The 5905-nt window shown below is 62.0% G+C and overlaps 1 long non-coding RNA gene across 2 annotated transcripts; it reads right to left on the bottom strand.

Annotated features, from left to right (window-relative positions):
• Window positions 1-1810: 1810 nt before the first annotated feature.
• Window positions 1811-5067, bottom strand: LOC135412636 (uncharacterized). Of its 2 annotated transcripts, none has more exons than XR_010429811.1 (3): window positions 4178-4696; window positions 3647-4064; window positions 1811-2282 (listed from the first exon to the last, which is right to left on the bottom strand). It is a non-coding gene; the product is annotated as an uncharacterized LOC135412636 (long non-coding RNA). The 2 variants fall into 2 exon arrangements; XR_010429812.1 differs by lacking the exon at window positions 1811-2282 and adding an exon at window positions 4919-5067 and having other exon boundaries at window positions 3114-4064; window positions 4178-4317.
• Between the last annotated feature and the right edge of the window lie 838 nt (window positions 5068-5905).

Genomic DNA, 5905 nt, shown 5'->3' with positions numbered 1-5905 from the left:
GTGGACTCGTGTGGAAAACTGGGGGGGAATATCTGAGGTAATCTGCATGGTAGAGGATGAATATTGAGAGATGAACATGAGGTGCTCAGTGGTGGACTTGTAGGGAAAATTGTGGGGGTCAAATCTGTGGCAATGTGCAGCAGAGAGAAGGAACATTTTGGAATAAAGTGAGGCAGTCAGTAGGGGAGAGGCAGAGAAATTTCTGAGGTTGAAACTTGAGCAAATCTGGAGGGCAGAGAATGAATATTTGGAGGTCCAAAAGAGGTAATCAGGAGTGTGCAGTAGGGAAGACTCTGGGGAGAGAATGACTCTTTTGTGTTCAAGAAGAGGTAATCAGGAGTGGGCTGGAAGGGGAAAGTTTGGGGGTTAAAAAGGAGGTTCATTCTCTGCAGGGCAGGGAATGAACACACTGAGGTAACCTGAGGTGATGAGTGGTGAGAGACACAGACAATTGTGGGTGTTAAAGTTCAGGTGATCTGCTGGGAAGAGAAGGAATGTGTTGAGGTAAAGATGAGGCACTGGGTGGCAGACAGGTGGGGAGAGGTTTGAGATAAGCCTGAGGTGTGTGTGGGGTGCAGAATGACCCTCTGTAGGTACAAAGGAGCTGGTCAGACGTGGACAGGTAAGGCAGATGTTGGGAGTAAAATGTGGGGCAATCTGTCGCAGAGAGAATGAATCTTTTGGGGTAAGGTGAGGCAGTCAGCAGTGGGCAGGGAGGGAAATCTTTGTTTGTCAAACCTGAGGTAATGTGCAGCAGAGAGAATGCACCTCCTGGGGTAAACTGGGGCAAACAGTAGTGGACAGGTGAGGAGGTTTTGGGGGAAACTTTGAGGTCATCTCTGTGGCAGAGGATGAATGTTTGGAGGTAAAAATGAGGTAATAAGTAGTTTGCAAGCAGGGAAAACTGTGAGGGGTAAGTGTGGATGTCACCTAGGGGAGAAAATGAGGCTTTTGAGGTCCAGTGAGGCAGTCAGTGGTGGGCAGGGAGGGAAAATTTGTGTTTGTAAAATCAGAGGTCATGTGGAGGAGAGAGAATGCACCTCCTGGGGTAAACTGGGGTAAACCTTGCGGACCTGCAGGGAAAATGTGGGGGGTAAAACTTGTGGGAATCTGCAGGGCAGAGAGTGAATCTTCTGAGGTGAAAATGAGTTCCTGGGTGGTGGAGAGGTGGGGAAAGTGTTGAGAGTAAACTGGAGGTGGTGTGCTGGGTAGAGAATGAACATCTTGAGGTAGAAGTGAGTTGCTGAGATGTGGAGAGGTCAGGAAAATGCAGTGGGTCCAGTGTGAGGTCACCTGCAGCAGAGAGGATGTACCTCCTGATGGACACTGAGGCAGTCAGGGGTGGGCAGGAGGGAAAACCTTTGGGGGTAAAACTTGAGGGAATGTCCAGGGCAGAGAATGAATATTTTGAAGGATAAATGAGGTACTCAGTGAGGTATTCATTGGATTGCAGAAATGTTTTTTGAAACCTGTCCCCTTCTTTGTGCCTTTTACTGACAGACCTTCTCTTTCTGCCTTTGAATTTACAGCCTCCTTGTAACTCCCAGCCCGGAAAACCTGGGGTAACTGAGGAGGGACCGAGATGAAGGTTTTATCTGCAAACTTGGGGTAATTTCTGCAGGATACAGCAACTGTTGGTGTGGGAAAGTGTGTTTAACCACATTGGCCCAAGTTGTGTTTGCACCAGCTGGGGCCAGAGGTGCCAAGCAATCCAAAGCAAACCCTGCTCAGCCTCCAAATCCCAGGGGAAGTTCTCCAAGCTGTTCATTGAGGGACTAAAGATACATTGAAATGGAACCAAGACACTACTAAGTTTCCTGAGAATCCCAGGATTGCTGTCCTAGAATTTTTAACAGCTTTTTAAGCTTTTTATGACAATAATGGCTTTCTTCCTTTGATTGAATCCTGCGGTAGGATTTGGGGTTTCTTTGGATTCTGAATCCCTCCCAGGGGCCCTGACACTGGTCAGGAGCTGGCAGGACAAACAGAGTCAGAGCTCCTGGCAGGCACAGGGGCTTTCCCCCAGAGTGGATCCAACTGCTGCCCCCCAGCCTGGCCAGGCGGGATCTGCTTTGGCTCCCGGCTTCTGCCAGAGACAGAATGTGTTCCCTTGATTGGAATGAGGATCCCGTAGCTTCATCTCCTAGAGGTTCCCTGGGCAGCTGATCCACTCTGCCCCGTGTCCTGCTCTCAGTTCCTGCCCAGCCAGAGCCAACTGTACCAAGGGCAAGAGCACTCCCAGCCTGGATAGGGAATGGGGGACTGGCTTGTGCACAATTCACCTAGAAAGTCAAACGAGGGGATTGTTGGAGTATCTGGCTCCTTAGGGAACCTGCTGGGAGTAGAGAAGCACAACCCCAAACCTCCAGCTGTGGGTGGAGTCGGGGAACGTAAACCAGCACAAACTCATCCCCCAAAATGGACCGTGGAAGAGCAGGACCAAATAAGGGTCAGTGTCCCTGTGGAAAGGCAAAAGGAATTGGTTGGGACTTTGATTGTCCCCTAGGGAGATGGAGGTTGCTGGGATGCAGAGAATGCCCTCCCTCAGGCTGCCAAGATCTCTCAGCACAGCGGCTTTGGCCGACAGGGCAGCAAAAAGATTGTTCTCTGCGGGGGGCCCAGGTTTGGGTTCCGGTCTCAGCATTGCAGGTTTGGATGAATTCTACCTACAGCCCGCAATTCCATGGGGAATTCCTGCTGCAATAGCCTCCCAGTGCCTCCTGGAGCCCGGATCTTCCCCCGCAGAGCTGCCACTTTAACGCCAAGTTTGCCAGGAAGCAGCCACGGTTCCAGGTCTGCTCAGCGGGATCGGGACAAGGACAGGTTCATTTTCCACAGACTTTGCTGTTTATAACCCTCCTCCCCCAGCCCCGCTGGTGTCCCTGGGGGGACTTGAGCGAGTTCCTTGGAATTCGGCCGATTCTCCGCCCCGGGCCGGGCTCCAGGGGATGTGTTGGCCCAGGAGAAGGCGGGGGCCGGACGCGCTCCCGGCCCGGGGCGAGGCAGCCCCTGAGCACGGGCGAGGACGTCTGTCCGGGCCGGGAAGCCGCTGTCCCTTCGGAGCCTCGGGAGCGACCCCGGGGAATTCTTTTCCCCGAGGAAAGGGATGCACAGCCCTGCTTTCAGAGCACCTCCGGCTGGAAGGGCAGGGATTTGGGGCGGGCGGGACACACGTGGGGGGCGCGGGGGAGCTCTGGGAGGTGGGCCCTGGGAATGGCTGCCCGCGCTGCTCTGCAGCCCCGCCGTGCCGACACTGCCGAGTGCCAGCTGGATTCTTTGGGTCCTTTGGGGCTGGCGCTGGGGCGTGTCCAGGGTGAGGCATCTCAGGGGGCCCGTTCAGAGCAGCGCCCGGCTGAGGAGCCGCGGGCAGCCCTTTCCCCGTGCCCACCCCACGGGGGCTGTAGGGCACAGCTCCAGGGCACAGCTCCTCCATCCCCTGGCAATAGGAAGCCCAAGCAGGGCTGGGTCGCTGTCTGTCGCTCCGGCCTCCTCCCGGCCCGCGTTCCCTGCCCAGCTGGGACTGCCCAGGGAGCCCCGAGAACGTTCCTGGCGGGAAGCGGGAGCCGCCGAGGGCTCCGTCCAACTCCGGGCCCGAAAAGCGGCCCCGACCTGAGCCCCCCCGGCATTTTGGGTTCCGAAGGCTCACCTGGAGGAGACGCTCCCCCGCAGGCGGGACCAGGCGGCGACACTCGACCAAACGCCTTTGCCTCGGAGCGAGGGATCCCTCCGGACTCGTTTGGCTCCTTTATCCCTGGAAATGAGCTCGGATGCCGCACGAGCACCTTTGCAGCCGTTGGGTGAAGCCCGGACGGGGCCGGAAAACCTCCCTGAGCAGGGCAGCGATGAATTGGTGCCCGTCCCCAGCCGGGCACAGCCCAGCCGGCCGCGCTCCCTCCGGCCCGTGGCTGCGAAGGGCTCCTGCAGAGATTGAATAAAAGCTCATTTCCTGACTGTATTTGCCCGCGGTCTTGCCCCTCTTTTGACTCGCGCAGCACCATCCGGTTGGAGCATTTCTTGGTTTCCTCCCCTGTAGCCGTTTCCCTCCCAGGCAGGGCCTTCCCCGTCTGCAAATAAAGAGGAAATGTTTCAACGGGATTTTGAAAACCAGAGGGTTTGCCCCGGGAGGGTGCGAGTTGCCGAGAAAGCGGGGGAGAGGAAGGAGAGCCTCAGGTCTCACCTGGCTGGTGTCAGATGAGCCGCACCTTCTGGATGGCAGGGCAAAGAACTGCTGTCGGTAATTGCCGAAGTTCCGCAGGCAGAGCTGGGAGCAGCCTGTGCCCGAGCCGCGGCACGGTCAGTGCCAGCTCCTGGGGCCGCCTGAGGACAGACACAGGGACACGGGGACAAACGAGCAGCTCTGCTCGGGGTCCCGGAGCACGGGAGGAACGGGGAAAGGGCTGCCGCCGTTCTTCCCTCCCCGGCAGGCCCCCAGCTCCCCGCGGCCGGAGCGGGCCCGTGGCCGGAGCCCCGGCGGGCCCCAGAGCCCTCGTTCCCGGGGGGCCCTGGGGGTGGGAACCTCCTGGGGCCGCGTTTAAGGGGGAGACGGGCGATGTTCGCCCCGGGAGCGGGTGCGGTGGCCTCGGGGGTGCCCGAGCGGGGAAGCTCCGATCCCGCGGGGGGTACGGGCGGCACCCCTCCTCGGGGGTCCCGGGGCCGGCCCGGCGTGTCCCCGCGCCCCGGCCGGTCCCAGCCCCGGCTCCGCGTCTACACGACAAACGCGCCGCCGTTCTCCCCCGACCGGGCCCCGGCAGAGCCCCGGCCCGAGCGGCCCCGCCGCGCTCGGCCCCAGCGCCCGGCCCGGAGCGGCTCTTCTCGCCCGCGTTGCCGGGGCACAGGCGGCGAGGCCGGGCTGGGATGAGCCCGGCACCGATCCTGGTCCCCGTCCGGATGCCGAGCCCCATCCCAGCCCCAAACCAACCTCGCTCCTCCGGTCGCGGTCCCGGTCCTGGCCCCGATCCTTGTCCCGGTCCTCCTGCCGAGCTCCATCGCCACCCTCGGTCCTCCGACGCGCCGATCGCTCCCGCAGCATCCCGGTCCGAGGTTCCTCCACAAACTCGGGACGAGCGCGGCTCTGCCGGCTTTAAACGGCGCGGCCGGGGCGGGGCCGGGGCGGGGCCGGGGCGGAGCGGGGCCCGCACAGGTGTGCGAGGCGGGGCCCGTCCAGGTGCGCGGGGCGGGGACGGGCAGGGGGCGGGTCAGGGCGGGGGTATTTAAGCGCCGGAACTCGCCCCCGCGGCCGTTTGCTCGGGCAGTGCGCGGGGAGGCAGCAGCGCCGCGGGAGCCTCTCGCTGCCGCGGCCCTTTTTCTTTGCTTTTGTTTTTGTCTTTCTTTTGCTTTTCCCCCTTTTTTTCGTCCCCTCCCTTCCTCCCCACCCTCCACCCGCTCCCCGCACGCCGCCTCTCCCCGGCCGCTGTCGCTGCCCTCCTGCACAGCCCGGCCCCCCCACCTGCCCCCGGCCCCCCCTGCCTGCCCCTGCTCCCCCCTCGCTGCTCCGCTGCACAGCCCGACCTGCCCGCACCCCCGCTCCGTCCTTGCCCCCCCGCCCGTCCCGTCCGTCCCCCTGTCCCCCGGGCCGTGTCCCCGCAGCCGCGGGCTTGGGGGCGCCGCTTTAATAAAGCCGCGAGGGCCGGAGCCGGCGCCCCCCCTGGATCCCCCCCACGGGGCCGGGCCCGCTCGGCGGGTCCCCCCTGCAGTTCACAAGCACCGCCCGACACCGCCGGGGCTCCGGCCCGTCCCGACATCACACGGGGGGCTCCGCGGGCGGGGGGACGAGGGGGTGGCGGGGGGGCAGGGGATGAGGGTCCCCTCCGGAGGAGGGGGCTCGGGGGGGACGAGGGGGAGGCGGGGGGGGCAGGGGATGAGGGTCCCCTCCGGAGGAGGGGGCTCGGGGAGGTGGGCGGGGGCA

This window comes from Pseudopipra pipra, chromosome 4 (assembly GCF_036250125.1).
Source record: "Pseudopipra pipra isolate bDixPip1 chromosome 4, bDixPip1.hap1, whole genome shotgun sequence".
NCBI classification, from domain to species: domain Eukaryota; kingdom Metazoa; phylum Chordata; class Aves; order Passeriformes; family Pipridae; genus Pseudopipra; species Pseudopipra pipra.
The sequence above is the reverse complement of the archived record's forward strand: the minus strand, read 5'-3'. Positions and strand labels throughout refer to the sequence as shown.